Below are 19,323 nucleotides of genomic sequence, written 5' to 3' on the forward strand. Positions count from 1 at the left end.
ATAGCTATTGTTGTCTCTAGCCACTTGGTTCTACAATGACACTTTTTTTCTCGCTCCTTCCTTTACATTTTAATAGGCAAATAGCAATCATTGCAAAAACCTTTTAAAATACGTGAGTAAAGAGAAAATAAGATCACCCTAATTCCCACCAACCAAAATACACATTGGTGTATAATATCGCTGCTGTTTTTCACTGCCTCTGTATGCTTTCATTGATTTGATAGATATTTTGGGGGGGCTTATCTATGCATTGTTGTACATGATGTTCTAGTAAATAAAGCAAGCAGATACCCTGCCTTGAAAGATTTTATATTTTAATAGACACAAAAGACTGTTTAATACATACATGCATGCATGCATGAATGAATGAATACATACATACATACACACGTAAAATAAGTAAGGGAAGAACGCCACAGAGAAAAATGCCTATTAAGTGAATAGTGGGTGAACAATGTTGTTTTAGAAAGAGTGGTCAGGGAAATGTTTTCTGTGGTGACACTGGAATAGAGACCAGAATGAAGTGAGAGGGAGCACCTTGAGGACATCTAGGGGAGTAATTCCGCAGGCGGAGGAAACTGGAGGTGAAGACGGCTATGTGCATGCTTGGGGTATTTCAGGCGCAGAAGTGTTGGTGGGCCTGGAATTCTGTGAGAGGGGAGAAAAGGCGAGAGGGAGTCCAGAAGCAGTCAGTTATCAATCCTCTACCACTTGCAGCCCATTGTAGGGGTACGGGATTTAATGTCTGCAAAGCCATATTTCCTTTCTTGTCCCTTGAATTGACACAGCTTCATGAAAGGAAATCCTGCCGTGGACACCACAGGGAACTGCTTATCTAGGTAGTGGGTCCTTGTGTGCCCAGGAAGCAGAAGAGATCCCATCAGTGAGTTTAGAGTAGGAAAATCCAAATATTCAAAAATAATATCCTTATGATTTTGTCAAAAATACATGTTATTTTGTAACTTACTTCATACTTTGATGGTACATATAAACATACATACAGTTAGCCATTGAAGCCGAGTCAATACTGAGAAAAGGGTGCTGTTAATAATTATGCTGGACTGAGAGTAAGGTTCGCATTAGGACCCAAATGCCCTCAAGCATACAAGCTCAGTGTATACACAACCAAGCGTTATCCTTTAGGACGGGTGAGATGGGTCGTTCCTCTCTTCATTATTATTTTTATTATATTACTACTTATTTATTATTTTATGTTTGTGTAGTTTATATTTTGTTAATTATATAGATATACACTTTTTATTGTAATAAACAGTGCCAAGTTGAAGATTTTCACTCCTACTTAATTTCCTACTCCTGTGTAAATATTTTTGATTGTTATTAATCAATGGGAAATGCATTTCATTTTTATAATCTATATTTTGAGTTTTAGACAAGTCAATATGCCTATCGAGAATCTATATTTGTTCACTTCTGAATGCCCTGCTCATCTCCTTTGCAAATTTTCAAAAGTGTTGTTTATTTATTTCCTTTTGATTTCTCAAGTACTACTTGCATATTACAGATAGTATTCTTTATATATTCTAATTGTGAGTGTGCTTAATCTGATTTTCTATGCTTGCTTTTTAAATTATTGTCTGCTCAAAATGTATTTATTTATAGCTTTAATGTTTTGAGTTATGTTCAGAAAGCCTGTCCTCCATCTCAAGATTATATAAATACATATTCTTTTGTATTTTTAAATATTTCTTTCAAATTATATTCGTATTTAGGTCTTGAGCCATTTGGATTTCCTTTGTAATATGATGCAACATTTGGATTTGGATTTTGTAAATTAACACCTTAAAACACATAGTTTCCTGTGTTGGTGATGTCTCTGGGGCTTCTCAACTTTGACCCTGTTCTTCAGCATCCTCTCCAGGCCTGGAGGTGGGGAAGCCTGCACACCATGCTCCCCAGACCCCTTGTCAGATGGCTTCTGGATAGACTCTGTCCATGGGAGGCACTGGCAGGTGCTTGGAAGGCAGAGGAAGGAAGAAGCCATTTCTTTTCCTCCTCTGGTCCTTCCCCAGAGCAGCAGTGGCCGTGCAGAGGCTGCGGACTAGGCAGCGTGGATCCTGTTTGAGCAGCAGAAGCAGCTGGACTGCCCCTGGGTGCTGGCTTCAAGGCTGGGCAGGTCCCAACAGTGGCAGCTGCTCCCCCAGAAGATTCTAGGTTTGTGGGGGCAGACAGGCTCCACCCCAGGAGTGCAGCACCTTCCCGATCCTTTCTGCTCATCTAGGACCTCTCTTTCCCCAAACCGCCTTACCAGTGCTATTATTGTTGATCAGTTCATTATATTAAATATGTGTTTCAAATACCTAAAGTGGCTTCTATTTTCGTGCCTGGACACTGATGAGTTGCACCAATTATTTAGCAAGTCGCCTTTTATCTTATGCTAAATCACCTCCACTCTCCTTTATACCCTTCCTCAAAGCTTGGGCTCCCTTTCATGTGTCCTACTGCAAATGACTTTCATCTCAGAAGGCTCTAATGGACCCCTCTGCAGCCATAGGGATCTTTCCCATGTACAAAGCTCATATTGTCATTCTCAGCTTTGCTGAAAACTTCCAATGAATAACCAACCATTTCTTTTCCTATGAAGACCAACTCTGTGAAAGCGTCTACATGATGCTGTGTGATCCGTCTTTCTACTTCACTTCCTGCCTCACCTTGAACTGTGTTCAGTCTCACTGCTCATACAAACTTTCAGCTGGCCTTCTTCCAGTCTTCCTACCGCGTGCTCCCCTCCAGCCCAACTTGTTTTCACCTGTTTCCTCTCCCTTGAAAGCTCTTGCTCGCCTTCGTTCATCATTGCAGTCCTGTGATATGCATCACTTACTAAATCAAGACTTCCCACATCTCTCTGATTAATCAAATTCTCTATTAGAGTTAATTTTATTAGTGTGTACATCTCCTACATCACACCTGGCAAAATTACATATTTATATTTGCTGTGGAAATTATTTGATTACTATCTGGCCTCCCTCACTCAAATCCCATGCACACAAACGTTGTGTCTGCTTTTGCTCATCCTTTAATCCCCGAAACTAGCACGTTACTTGGCACAGTGGGTTCTATGATTACTTGTTGGTGCTAATTTCCCTAGATTCTCTACTGGAGACGTGTGTCTGAACCTGTACCATTTCTATACTAGGATACTCTCGTTTAATTAGAGGAGATTGTAATAGCTTTTGCTAGATAGTATGGGCAAATTTCCCGCAGTATTCTTCTCTTTTTCAAAATTTTATTGACTGTTCTTGCATGTTTTTTCAAGGTGAACTTTGCAATTTTTTTCTGGTTCAAAGACAATAACTAAAACAATCACCACATTGATAGAAATATTAATCTTTAGGATTTGAATGAGAGCTGAATTTTTTAATATATGAATTTAGGATAGGCAATATTTTCAAACAACCCTTAATATTGGGCATTTGATTTGTTTTCAGTTGTTTTATATTTTACATAACTTGTGTCCATATGCATGTATCTTTGCAGCTTGTATTTCTTTAGATTCTGAGAAGTTTAATTGGTAACAACATTTGAGTTTTTGTATTCGTATTGTCAAAACAACGTTAGTAAAACAAGGGAATCTGAAGCACAGCCCTTCTCTTAAGATGGTATATCCTAGACATAATGTAGCTTTTAAACAATATCTTGAGTGTACCTTTTCCATTGGTACATACCAAGAAGCGATCTATTTTGTTCATCTTTGTATGCACATAAGAATTACCAACGGCATAACTTTATTATATGTCTTCCTCTGAAGAGTATGACTATATCAATAAAATTTTAGAACACATAAAGGTAGTGTCAGTGAATACAGATAACATTCTATAGCGAGGGAGGAGCTATAAATCAGACTTCTCTACTTCATTTTGTTTCTTTTTACCGTCTCTGAGGAGTTGCGTCACCATTGCCATAGTTGCCCCCATAGCTACATGGAAAACAAGGTCGTCTTCACTCTTCAAGGATTCATGATGGTTTTATCCAGTTTATATTTCTGTGCAACACGGTATTTTTGCGTCCTACTGTTCAAATAGAGCTGTGCATCCTGAACTCCAATTTTAGGTCTGGCTTAAGTATTCATGCTTAAGAATGCTCCTGGACCTCAAGAAAACCGAGGATGTATCTGGGCATCAGCTTCAATATCCCACAGCCATCTGTACATTGTGATTCTGATGCTCCGTAAACCTCTCTGCCCACAGCTCACAGAGAGTCTCTGGTCCATGTGCCCAAGTAAAAGAGAATGATATAGAAAGTGAAATACCATTTGTACACTACCTTAACCCTAACTCTCGAGTATTCACCAAATGTAGGCAGTATTATTCACAGTTTACTGGTGAAAAAATTGGGAGTCTGAATGTTCAAGAAGCTTACCTAAATTTTAAAAGTAAGTAAGGGTCATTGTCTGGATTTGGAGCCACATCTATCTGGGTCAAAGTTCTATACTCTTTTTTGCTAGATTACTCTGCTAATTCATTATCTGTAAATAGTAGTTTGGTACCCTGCCTATTGTATCACCTAACGACTTCTATGATAACACCAAATGCAGCCGGAAAAAGGGCTGCGTTTCTGAAAAAGCAAGGGTACTGTTTCCTTTTTGATGAGGTTTGGGTACCTTTTGTAGCCTTTCATTCTGATCTATCTATTGGGAATCTTAGAGTCACATTTCATGTTTACCAGGGCAACCATATTAACCTTTACTTGAAGTATATTTAGTTTCTCCTTCTTTCTTTGATTGTAATTTCTATTTTCATTTAATTTGTCATATGTTATTTATGCACATAAGCTTTGCTCTAAATCACCTGAAATCCTTTTCAGAGAGGGGAATGACATAAATAAGTTCAATAAAAAGAATAAAAACTATTCAGTTTTGGTTTTCTCAGTGAAGAGCGTGATGTAGTAAAAACACATGAGATGAGGAGTTGAAATAAAACAGTCAGACTTTTGTCTTTAGTGAAAGTATTTATTAGAAAACCAGGGCTGTGATGGGTCGCACGTGTGATAAGAAAGCTGGTGAGTACAGACTGAGCTCGAACAAGGGCGAGGGTGTTCTCTGGGAGTGCTTAACCAAGGACATGGAGGACGTGCATATTTGAGGCTTGAACTATTTATCCTATTAAATACCACACATTTTCTATCCCATTAAGTCTGAATTTTTTTTAATTTTCTATTTTTAAAATGCATTACTAATGTGATCGAGGAAAGCGTAAGCTGAAACATTAACACAAACATCCAGCTCACATTGACAGTAGTAACTTGACAAAACCAACTTGGAATTGCATGCCTTCAATCTAGGCTGCCAAGTGTTTCATGGATAAACTCTGCTGAAGACAAAACCACAATCTAAATTATAATTCACATAATGAGACTATGCCCAATAACTAAGAGCAGCAGGCACATTAAAAGGGGGTATAAACTCAGAGGACTTCAGATAACAGAACCTTTTACATGGAGAAAGCCAAAAAGTGTCATCCAAGAGGTTAAATTGTAAAAAAAGAAATCATGTAAGAAATTTATAAGACGTATCAAAATAGAATCTGTGGGCTCAAAATGAAAGAAATATGATATCTACAGTTGAAGAAATTTAGTCTGAAATAAAAATTCTATCAAAAGATAATCAATATAAATAAAAAGGTAATATATTATAAATATAAAAAACCTTTCATATCAATAGAAGGTAAAGTAAATACAAAAACTTGAATAATCAAATAGAAAACAGGAAAGGGGAATAAGAAGAAAAGAGAAAAATCTTGGTAAACAAAAAGCAAAAAATAAAGTATATACCAGAAATAAATTATGTCAGGAAAACTAGTAAACTGGTTAAACTCCTATTAAATATATAAAAATAAAGATTTTTCATATTGGATTTTTTTAAACCAAATTATATGTTGTTTAAAAGAGATGTCTCCAATTTAAAGACATAGGTAATCTGGAAAATACTGATCAAGAGAAACTGGGTTAGCTCTGGTAACACCAGACAATGGGAGAGGTAGCAGGTATAGGTGGGTAGAGACTCAGGGTTGAAAGCAGTTCAGACACCTATGAAGGGAAACAGTGAAGGAAGGAAAATTGAGAAGAGCTTCAGACTGCAGGGCAGCTCTGAAAAATTGGTTGATGGGGAGCCCTGGAACACAGATAGCCCATTAGAAGGTATGACACTGGAGGAGACTGGCCCAACTCTAGATCCTTCCTTCTACTCAGTCACAGCTGGTGGCAGCATGGGGAGAGCACGGCTCAGCAGGATTGCTGTGGTGGATACACTCTGAGTGACACTTAGTTCCTGGAGCCTGGATTTCTTCCAACACTGTCTCATATAGAGATCTGGGATTTAGTGCATGTGCTGCATCCTAGATGATGGTACCACGCCCAAGCTGGCATGTTAGGTGTGCCTTCAACCTGCCATTCCAAAGCTTTACCTGTGAAGCTGCATCCAGATGGAGCAGCGTGTGATACAATCAGGGAATCCCATGATCACGAGCCCACTTCCTCACATTCTTCTCTCTGAAGTGTGTCCCCTGAGCAGATGCAAGTTGTGTGGGTTTTCATGCCTGTGCATCAGACACTATAAGCCTCCAGTTAGTGGTACTGACTAAGTAAGACTCTGTGGGCAAGAAGGGCAAACCTACACCCCGGAGAGAGATTTATTCCACTGAGGATGAACTATCACTTCTTCCAGGATGGAAGGGGACCAAATAATCAACTCTCCATCTAGAAGCCAGTTGATATCCTTGAGGAATATTGCTTACTAGGGTTCAGCATTGGTCTCTGTTGCTGACAGTGGACACTTAGAGGCTGCAATAGCTAGCTTGTCTGTTGCAACCCTTCATCTCTGTTACCAAGGCCAGTCTGTTCCATTTGCCATTTCTAGGGTAGTTGATGAGGAAGTCTGGATGACGTCAAACGGCTGAGTCATAGCTTCTGCTTAGCCTTTCGTGACTCTTTGATGGGATGCTCTCTGGAGGGCATTTAGATTGGGCCTGTGATACAAAAGTCCTCACACTTGGTGCCCACTCTCATATGTCCACCAGCATGCCTTTACTCCAGACTTCTTGTCTAGGATCTTCCAGTCCTTTTCTTTTCACGCCCCTGACCAGCATCATGGATAAAATGAAAAGCCAGTTTTGAAGTGGGAGAAGATATTTGAAACATCATATAATTGAATAAAGGTAAATATCTGGATTATATAAGGAGGTACTGCTAATAGAGATGTATACATGACTACTATTTGTCATAGTCATATGACAGAATACAATGCAGACAGAAACTTTTCCCTATAAAGGGAAAAACAGTAAATATTACAGACTTTGTAGGCATAAAGTCTCTGTCACAACTACTCAACTCTGTTTTGCTGTGGTAGCATCAGACAATACGGAATGAATGGGAGTGACCACGTTCCACAAAACAGGATGGGGGTCCAGTTTGGCCCTCAGGCCATGCTATTAAACAAATGAAATCAATTCTCAAAATGATACAATATGCTACCAATTATTTAAAGTTTAAAAATATAAAACAGTAAGTATTTAAATATGTTAAAACTATTTTTTAAAGTGCAGGATAAAACCTAGAAACTTCACTTCTAGGAATTTAAAAAAATAAAAATGAAAACATATATCCCAAAAAACTTATATAAGAATATATTTGGCATATTTATTCCTAAAAGCCTCAAACTAGAAGCAGCTCAAGAGTCCATCAAGAGGCGAATGAGAAAACAAAATATGACACGTGCATACTATGGAATTGCACTATACAGCAAAAAGACCTACACTACAGCATGGATGAACGCCAGAAACATTTTGATAAGTAATAGAAGCCTTGTAAAAATATGGTATGTGTCCCACATGTTTTTGTTTATGTAAAGTTCTAGAACAAGTATCACTAATTTATGATAGAAAAAGATGAGAATAGAGGTTGCATCTGGGTAGGTGGGTGTGGAATTTGGCTAAAAAGTGGCATCAGGGAGCTTTCTTGGGGGATAGAGACGTTCTACATCTGTATAGGGGTTTGAGTTACACAGGTATATGCATTATCAAAATTCATCAGAAGATAAATGTAAATTTTGTGCATTTTATTGTATGTGAATTTTACCTCAGAAGGGAAAAACAGTATAAGCACATATTGAGCCCTAGATTATATGTTTGCCAAAAATATTTAGGGGGTGTATTGATATATGAAACTTAGTTTTAGTGCATCAGAAAATACATTAATAAATGATAAAAAGATGGATGATGGTTACATACATGATAAAGAAAATTTTTTAAAAATTGTAGTTGCAAAATCTAGAAGATTGGGACACAGGCATTCACTGTAAAATTATTTTAACGTTTATGTATGTTTGGAAATGTTCATAATAAAATACTGGAAGAAAAATAAATGGGAATTATGAACATCCTAGTCAGGATAATGATATTTGCCATTATAATTTTGTTTCTAAACTATACTTTTGAGAGAATGTTAATGCATCATGGTAAATTTATAGAAAAATTATATGAAGTTATAATTTTACATTTGGCCAAATTTCCATTAATATATTCAAATAAAACTAGCCCACAATTTATTTTCCATTGACTATCAATCTCTTGTTCATGGGTTTTCATGGATTCCAGCAAGATTCTGTTAATTCATATGTATTTTAAAGCAATTTTTCCTAGATAAATAAATCCATTGTATATTTTCTTATAATCATACATACCACCCTTATTCCTGTATTGACCTCTAATATAATTTGCCTCTTTACTATAATAATTTTGCTCATGTTTTCCATATGAAGCAAATAATAGGTTCTACAATGGCCTTTGATAAATGCATTTATTCAAATATGACTTACTAAAATATTTATGTAACTTTAGTAATCAAAATAGTGATTTAAACATTTTTGGCAATAATGTTGATATACATTTAAAACAATTGGAATCATTTACTTACAATTTGGGTAAACTATTGCCCCTTTATCTTCCTTTTTTCTTGATATTCAAATTCTCCTTATTAGAAGCTCTAGAATTTACAACTTCAAATCTTCCAAATTTAAATATATCTAGATCACTTTAAAAAACAGAGAGAGGTCTTACAGCAACACATTTTAAGACTGTCAATCTTTTGCAACCTTAAATTGACACTATGTCTATTTTAATATTATTCATTAGTTTATATTCTTCTAGATGTTTAAGCTATTCTTTTCACGCAATATTGGAATATGAGAAATTTATAGCAATTACCATATATTATGGGCTGAACTATGTCCCTCTTGCAAATTCATATGTTAAAGTTCTAACATCAAGTACTTCAGAATGTGACTATATTTGCAGGGAGAGTCTTTAAAGAAGTAAGATAAAATGAAGTCATTAAGTTGGTCTCAAATCTGACCGGTGTTCTTATAAGAAGAGGACTTGAGGACACAGACACACACGGTGGCAAGACAGTGTAAAGACACAGAGAGAAGGGGGCCATCTAGCATCCAAGGAGAGAGGCCTCAGAAGAAACCAACCCTGGCAACACTTTGATCTTGAACTGCTGTCCTCCATTACTGTGAGAAAATAAATTTCCATTGTTTAAACCTCGCTGTCTGTGGCACTTTGTTATGACAGCCCTGGAAAACTAATATAATGACTACCATTTCCAAATTATCCTGCAGAATAAAAAGTTCTTAAAATGTTTTAAATTTTTTTCAAATTTGAATATATATCATTTATTTTGGAGAAGATCAAAGTACTATTTGAAGAAGACACGGTTTGAAATGGCATCAATAGATGCTCATATAGGGCTCCTGAGTGAATGGATTAAAAGGAAACAAAAAACCTCAATCTAGATTTATCTATTTTTTATTCTTGGTATGACATACCAATTGTAAAATTTTAAAGATTAATTTCAATAGAATAATAAGTGGCAATATTGTGTCAGCTCCTACTGTGCTGATGGGTATTGTGTTCGGATGTTAAAATATCCAGTGACAACGCCATACACAAATTTAAAAAGTGCTATAAATCAACCAACCTAGATGGAATGGAAGAAAATGTACTCTGAAAAAAATGTGTTAAATTACTCACACTGATGCCATAGATGCATGCGAATACCTTGAATAAAATTATTTTATGTAAGAGTGGACATATGTTATATATCTAAGTTAATATGTCATTTATATAATATGTTAATTAAATACATAAATGAACCTTAAAATTAGACATTTAACTATTTCATCTACACCCTTAAAATGTAGATATCCAGGTTCACCAAAAGCCTTCAGTTTTAACATATATATGATTTAAGCATTTGAATAAGGCTGCCAATATATATATGTCATATATATAAAGCTTATATATATCATATGTATATATATGTCATATATGGCAGACATCTGTCATTCTAACTATCTGATGCATTCTTGTTGCCTTTGGTATCAAAGAAATTGTTCTGCTTATTTTTTCAAAGAAAAGTTGAGGAAATGTTTCAGCAAAAGCAAAAAACAGCTTGAAAACATTTTAACTTGTGTTACCTTAAATCGTTGCCTCTCTGTTGTGTTTGCAATTCCTGTGAGCTTTGCAAAGGCAACAAGCAATTCCAGCTCTTCCCCTTGAGCCGAAGTCTAGACAGTAAGTGACTTCACTTTCCGCTCCTTGCTTGCTAGTGCAGTGCAAAGGCAATGGGAAGAATTAATGGACAGAGCGTCTGTTGTTTCTGTGGCCTATTTGCTTTGCTCATCACACATTTTTCCCTTTTCACCTAGACTTTGAAATCCCCTGACTCAGGAAAGGGAGGCTGTGACATAAATGGAAAGGGAAACAAAAGAAGTTGGTGCTCCTTCTGAGTTTTCAAAAGTCGAGGACCTAAACAAGAGATCTGAGAGCCACCTTCTTTAGACTCTCCCTGTCTCTCCCCTTGACCCCTTCCTACCCAACAGGGATAAGGGATCAAACCCTCTCTTTGCTGGGGAAGAAAAAGTGTGAATAGCTATTGAGAAAGCCAAGGAGTTCGCCGCTCTGATAAGGGACCTTGAGTCCTAGGTGTCACGGGCCAGGATGAGCTGAGAGGGAATGATAAATCTACGCGACGAATTGGGTGATGTGGGGTCACTGAAGACCGAACATTCTTCTTTGCTGAGATTTGAAAGGAGGAGTAGCTGACTGTCCTTCATGTGATACCAGCATCTTGCAGCAGCAGCGGAATTCAAGAGGCATCACTGTCTACTGCCAGAAAGAATCCAAAAGGGACGCAGGAGTGGCTCAGCCAGAGCCCTTAGGACCTCGAGGAAGGTAGACACAGACTCCATGGATCAACGAGCAGAAAATTATGGGATGTAACAGTCCTGCAGGTTGAGTGGAGAAGGGAGTTACTACTACAACAGTAAAGGAAAAATAAGACAAAATCCTTTCTGTCTGCCCAAGGGAAAGAAAAAAACAAAACGAAATAAATGGTTGGACCTAAACCATGAAACCAAACTAAAGACAATGCTGAAGTTATCAGGACCAAGAATTTGAGAACTATGTGTCAGCCCATCGTCACATCAGTCTCTCAAACTCCTTTTTCTTAACTAACTCATCGGGAGCTGCACACAGTTTGCCCGATGCATGTGGAGGGGTGTTCACCCAGAGCACTGCCAGCGTGAAGTCACCGCAGACTGGGTTTCATCCCTACTGAGACTCACGTGGCTGCTTTGATAATTTCTCATCGGTGAAAAGTAACACAGCTCTCGTTTAAAGGAAAGATTGGAGTCGTTAATTACTCGTACAGCAAAACTGTGAAAGTAAAATTGGATTGAGGAATTGTTCCAATACTAATATTTGGTCTTAATTATTTAGCAGGCAGCCCACAAACAGAGGCAATACCATTTATAAACTTGCAACTATTAAGGAGCAAGGTTATTTTTATACACACAAACCCAAGCCAGCTAAACCCACATCAATCAGACAGTTTATTAAAACGGCTACTTTGTAGACTTTAAAAGAGAATTCCATTTGTTACAGAGCCAAATTATTGTGGTTGCATTGTAGATACGGTGGGAATGGTCTTCTGTCCTCCAAATGTACCTTTGGTTCTTTAAACTTGTATCCAAACCACTATGTAATGCAAAAACCATATATGCTACTTATAAAAGTCGTAAAATACCACTTCTTTTTATATATAACTATTGAAAAGACTTCTTAGGTATTTAAAATTGTAGAAGAAATGTTTGAGCAATGCTTTCTCCTAAATATTCTCTCCCTAATGTATCAAATGACCTGGGTCCCAGAATTGTTTAAACGACAGATTAGGCACACCTAATGTGGCTATCAGGCCTTGTGTGCCTGCGTGCTACAGCCTTTCCCAACCTCATCTCAGACCACCTGCTCCCAGTTTCCTGTCCTCCCCAAAATACAGGTCTTTTTTTTTTTTTAGCTTCTCAAAAATGCCTCGTTCTTTCCCACTGCAAGTTTTTGCACATGCTGTTCCATCCACCAGAATCACTGAGCCCCTGCCCACCATCACAGGTGACTCCTTTTCCTTTTGTAGATCCCAGATAAATGCCTTCATCTGCTCTTTGCTTCTCTACTTTGCCCACCATGGGCTGTCTCATACCCCACCCCCATTACTCCATCTCCCCATCACCAGACCAATTTACATTTCTCACAACACTCAGTACATTTTTTTTCCAAAGCACTTACCCAATTTTTGAGATTATAGTACTTGTGGAATGGTTGTCTAACACCTTTTATCTTCTCCCTAATTTGTAAGATTTTTGATAGATTTTAGTGTTTCTTTGTTACTGTCATGTGTTAAGTGTGACACATGTGGGAGATGCTCAATAAATATTTTCCCATACTGTCTTAGGCAATTTGGGCTTCTATAACAAGTTACCATAGACTGGATGGCTTAAGCAACAAAAGTTTATTTCTTACAGTTCTGGAGGCTAGAAGTCTAAGATGGAGGTGCCGGCAGATCCACTGTTTGGGGAAGGCTTTCTCCCTGTGTGCAGACAACCATGGCCTCCTTGTGCCCTCACGTGGTGGAGAGCAGACAGCATTCATCTCTCCTGTGGCTGTTTTATAAGGGCACTAACCTCATTCATGGGGGCTCCACCCTTGTGACCTAATTACCTCCCAAAGGCCCCAGCTCCAAATACCATCACATTGGGGGTTTAGGCTTCTCCATATGAATTTGAGGGGGAGACAAACATTTAGTCCATAGCACATATATTTACAATACACAGCCAAATGGCAAATATAAATAATCTTAGATGTTTCCACAAATCTCTGAGTTTATTACCATTCTTTGAAAGAGTGAAGGGCAAAGATGATTATTCTAAAAGCACTTTGAACTGTTAAAATCTGACCAAGTAGCTGGTCAGGAGAATGAAGCATAAATGGAAATCATTCATGAGGGTTTCCTGCTTGGACCTCTTGACCTTTCCATGCCTGAAGATTCTGGAGAGTCAGAATCTGAAGCATCTCCCACCACAGGGGCAATGAAAGAGAGGTACATCCATCCTTTACAGGCTGCCTTTGGGTATTGAGAATGACAATGGCCTTCATGCTTACCACAGGAAAACCCAAGTCCCACAACAAGGCTTGAGTCCCAGCCTGAGATGAGGAAGAAAGAAATACATAACATTCTTGAAATATTATTTAGGTTTTAAATGCTTTTTTAAAACTAAGGATCATTCTGTTCTTATTTTCTGATAATCTGACGTTGGTTGATGTGTTATATTCGTGTCTATGTGATTTTCCCATCTTGCAGTCCACACTCAATTATCTACAGTATTAGTCTATTAAAGTAGGTTTATAGCTACAGATAAATTGCAATCACAGTTTCAACAAAAGCCACTGAAGATGCAGATCACGACTTCATATCAAGGAATGAATGTTGATTTGTGTTTCACCTTTTACCCGTACCTTGTTCATCTTAAGGAAGTTGCAAGTGAGGGAGGTGCCAAAAATAGTAAGAGGAAAAAATTAGAAGAAACAAGCTTATGTGTTTAAAATCAATATATAAGCAATGTATAGACAATACACAGTTTTCAGTAATATATTTTGTATTCCTCTTTGCTTTTCCTTTGTATTTTTAACATTACTGTCTTTCATTTACGAATATTTTCTCTAGTCCCCATGGCAATTCTTGCTACCCTATGTCCCAAGGTCACCTTTTCTGGCACTATAAGCTAATCTTAGTGTCTCATCAATTTATTAATTCACAAAAATCAGCACAGCTTTCAAACCACCATTCTTCTAACAAGGCAATAGATCATTTTGTGCAAGGATGTGTTGTCCTATGATTCAATGTAAAGCACATCAGGGAGAAGTCAAATTTGTCTGAAGCAAGATCACCATAGAGCATTTCCATTAAACCTCCTCTCCTGCTCTCACCCATTTCTGTTCATCATGAGAACACTTCTTAGGTAATAGAGCTATTTAAAATAAGGGTATCGTCATCTTGTTTGTTGTTTATTTCATTTACAAATCTACCCTGAAGAGGTCTAGGAAGTTACCTCAGAGGGTGGCATTGAGAGGTTAATGGTGTGATACATGTTAAAAGGATTTGAAAATACTTAAAAGAGCTAAAAAAATATAAAATATTATTCTTGTAAAGACATTTTAATTTTTTCCCACAATATTTGTAAAGGTAACCATAGAAGTCAAAATAACGCCACAAGGCAAGGTAAATCTCATTTGAACAGGAAGAGCTTCTGTAGAAAGGACTAATGGAAGCACCCAAAACGTAAATACCCAAGCAGATACCAGGCAACCACAAAAGAGAGACAGCCACTGGGGAAGGGGGATTAAGACAACTTGGAAATAGTTTGATGCAGCTCAGAGTGAAACCAGCTATGTCTTTTCTGAGCATGAGAGTCATGTGTGGAAAGGGTTTTTATGCATAAGGGAATATATAGCAGACGCTTAGTTTTCCTGTTGTCCTTTAAATTAGCTTTGGGTGCCACAAGCTAGTTGGCATTGGTCCTTGGGGCCCTATGGCCAAGAGGAACGAACACTGGATCCAGTGTGGAATAGCCTCAATGTAGGTGCGGAGTTTAGAGGAGAACAAACACTCCCATATCCGTCTGAGAAAGAAGAACGCAATCTTATTTTTACCTTTTGCCACATGAGATCTGGCAATGATGTAGAAAATGCTTTCCTCACACTTGGACTGTAAACTTTTGGGCAAAATATCATCTTTCTTACGTTTTGAGCAGTCAAGTATACAATGGAACTTAGCAAATAATAAGTGAAAATGAAAGGAAAACAGCTCTGTTCGTGTTATGCAGAGATAATAAAATGTGCTCGAAAGGAGAAGGTGCTAAATGCCTCACGACAGGAGAACATTCTTTGTAAACCTCGAACTGACTTTTTTTGTGTCATTCCAAGAACAGGGAAAGTAAAAACGCTGTGATTAAGGACTCAGCAGTGGGCGGTGGATAAATAACATCCAGAAGGATCTACTAATGATGGTGTCTTAAAATAAGTAAAGGCAATTTTTTTGGCCAGAAGCCATACCCTATAATTTATTACGTTCGATCCAAACACTGTGTGGCATGATTCATTAAGAACAGTGAGAATGAGACGTGACGTCTGCAAGTATTCATGCTGAACATTAAAAGCAAAGTTAGTTATTTAACGGAAAAATAACGTAAGCAATGCCCCAATCATTTCCACTTGAAGCCACTAACCAAATTCAAAGCAAGGCTTCCGTCACTTCCTGGTTTCTTCAATAGGGTTAAGGAGATGTTAACTCTAGAAAATATTCTGTCAAAATGAGTATTATTACAACAAACTCAACTTCCTGTCATTAACTTTTAGATGCTATGCCTATTTGTAATTCTAACTTTTTAAGTCTTTTTCAATGTGTTAGTTGATTCTGTAAAAATTTCCTTGTATTATATTGAAGTTTTAGAAAGACTCTAGGAAAATAAAAAAATATATATGGTTATTTGTCTCAGCTCACATGTGGTTGGGGCACCCTTACGTCACTGCTCAACTCTGAAATCTCAACTTGGCTTTCAGAATGAGTCCTCTTCCAGTTTGGTGTATGGTTAATCAAATGCATATACCAGTTTTCTCAGCACATATGTTAATTGACATAGAAGTATCTAAAAACATTATATGAATGTTAATACTGTTATTAGTCCGATTTGTAAATAAAAAAATTATATTATTATTAAATGACATGAATTTTAAAAGTTATTTCAACATAACCAAAATAAATGTGTACTTTTTCACCTTATCATTTCTGTTGACTAGGTCCCCTAAGAGGCAGGGTAAAGTGTTCTTAGTCTTCCAGCTTACAGAAGTCACCTCTTCTTTTTAGTTCTTTCTGGCAATCGTAATCCCTAGAGCTTCTGATAGATTGGAAATTCCTGGAAATCAGGGCATTATTTAGATTTGCCATCTACTCTTATAAAATTATCTACTCAAATAAGTAAAATGCACAGGGTGGAAAATGTTCAGAGCCAATGTAATATTATGTTTTGATAATATTGAATTCAGTCTGTCAACTTAGGCTCAGGTAATAGCAGAGTCTGGGGAACTTCAGAATCTTCTGAGGACACTGAATATTGATCATTCAGATCTAAATAAGTTCCTAAAATCATCATTCATTCACAAAATATTTGTTCAGGGTCCAAGTTGTTCCAGGAATCATGACATTATACAAGAGACCTAGACATAGACACAGATTATACCAAAACATTATTTAATTTTTGTCTTTCTTTATTCGGGCTACTGTATCTGAGTTACTTAGTATGAAATTAAATGCTTAGGAGTACGCAAAATGAAGTGGATACCATGGTTCGTACAAGTAAAAGCAATCACTAACAGCTTCAGTTTAACAGACAAGAATCAACATTGTCCATAAAATTCGTTAGGGGGTTGAGGAAAAAAAACCTCAATAGTTTCTAATACGAGTGAGAAAATATCAGATTTAAGAAAAATCTGAACATCTTAGTTGTAAAATGGCAAAGATTCTTTATTTCACTAAAGTTTGGCAGTCTTTATAAAGAAGCAATTCTTCGAATGAAGCAAATAAAGAAAAATAAATCTTTATATAATTCAGCACTTACTTATACTTGGCTACAATAATATACTGTAAGAATTTTGAAATAATTGAATTATTTTTCAACGAGTCTTTTTATGTAGATCCTGTACTGGAGCATGCAAAAAATCAACCTAAAAATTCTCAGCTACCAAAAATATCTCAATTCTTTGTTAACTGCCTTCTTAAAATACAACAGACGATTTACAAATACTTTAAGGAAAGAAATTATATGTTCCAAGTAACATTTCTCCAGTTGCTAAATTTTGTTATTTTCTGGGAAGCACTAAGCCCTATTTAAAGGAATTAATTAGAGCTTATACTTAAAAAAATACAAAAGATTAAGTGAATGTTTTAACTTACACTTTAAGATTTCAGAAAAATGCTCAAAAAGTGAGATTGGCCTATAAGCTTCCCAAATCAAATAACCTTAAGTCCAAAGATGAAAACACCAAACTATTCACTCACTGTTGTATCACATAAAAGGAGTCTGGGCAAAACATAAAGGGAATTTGGGCAGTAGGCAAAAATTTTGCACTTTCACAACCATGATTTGACTCTGGATGTCCACAGAAAGTGTTGACAATGGATGAGAATAAATAACAACAAAAACAATTCAGAGCTTCCAAACACCTCAGCATTGTTGACACATGAACTCTTCTCACTCCTGACAGACATGATCACTGGAAAAGTTACCACGGTGCTATGAACTGAATGTTTGTGGCCCCCTGGATTCCTATGTTGAAGGCCTGATGTGATGGTATTAGGAGGTAGGGTCTTTGGGAGTTAGTTTCGTCATGAGAGTGGAGCCCCCATGATGGGATTCATGTCCCTATAACAAGAGGAAGAGAACTAATCCTCTCTCTCCTCCATGTGAGAACACAACAAGATGACGGCCATCTGCAAACCAGGACGCAGATCTCACTAGAAACAGGAGCCCTCGACACCTTGATCTTGGACTTCTCAGCCTCCAGAACCCTGAGACATAAATGTTCACTCTTTAAGCCACCAAGTCTATGGTGTCTCGTTATAACAATATGAAGTAAGACATACAGATTAGCCAAACTCATTGGCTCCCATCACTGATTACTCCTGTAACTCAGGGATGTCCAGTCTTTCTGTTCTTTCTAATCTGGTGGAGTGAAGTGTCTCCATCTTATATCTACCCTGTATACATTTTGTGCCATGATTAGTGATTCCATTTTCTTAAATTTATGACTCTTCCTATTATTCAATAAAATTATATGTGAAATGGAGAATAGAACACTTTCATATCTCTGATATCAAGAATAATAATAATAAAGTTATTTTATAAGTCAAAGAAGTTCTTAAGAAGAGAAGTGCATGTGTGTATAATCAAAGTTTAGTGCAGTCTTAGAGAAAGGGGATATACCATGCTTAATTCATGTAAGATATAATTACCCACACTTTGATCTCTCCACATCAATTTAGCACCATTGATTTAGCACCTTTGTGTAAAACATTTGCCTTTCAATGAAAAGTAAAAAGTAGTCTCTACTTTCATGGAGAGTTTGTTATTAGAGTGACAATTATGACGCAGAGCAGAAGATTACATACATTATTTTTAAAATTTAAAAATATATAATACAATTAAACATACTATATATTTATATATGTTAGTTTCCTTTTTGTTACCTTTATTGACATATATTTATATGTAATAAAATTCCTATATTTTGATAAATTTAGATAATTATATATAGTTATGAAGCCATCACCCCATCAGCAGTCCCATAAACCTAAAAAGTCTCCTCATTCCCCTCTGTGTTGCTTAATCCCCTCTTCTTACGGCAGGCCATAGGCAATCACTGATTTCTTTCTATCACCATAGTTTTTCCCTTTTCAGAATTTCACGAAAATTGAATTATAGAGTATGGAGTCTTTTGTGTTTGACTTCATTCACTTGTGTTTTTTCATATAATATGTTCCATTTCATTACTAATTAGCATTCTATGTTATGTTAACACACATATGCAACATATATATGTATTTATTACGGATGTATACACACATATATTTGTATAAACATATTTTATATATATATTACTTTTTATTTGTATAATTGGTCATTGGAAGTTCTGATTTATGTGGAAATGTTTTTATAAAAAGAAGGAAAAGATTCTGTTTCCATCTGCTCCAGTCATTCTGTATAAATATACTTTTAATTATTCCAAGAATAAACTTTAATGTTTTTAAATGGCTAAAGAAACACTTTAAAATCCCTTCTAATGTTTAATGAAGTTCATTTTCTGCAGTTTTTAGACTTCAATTTAAACCAATTTTCTCTTATCCTCTCAAATACTATTATTA

This window comes from Equus caballus, chromosome 8, assembly GCF_041296265.1.
Source record: "Equus caballus isolate H_3958 breed thoroughbred chromosome 8, TB-T2T, whole genome shotgun sequence".
NCBI lineage: Eukaryota > Metazoa > Chordata > Mammalia > Perissodactyla > Equidae > Equus > Equus caballus.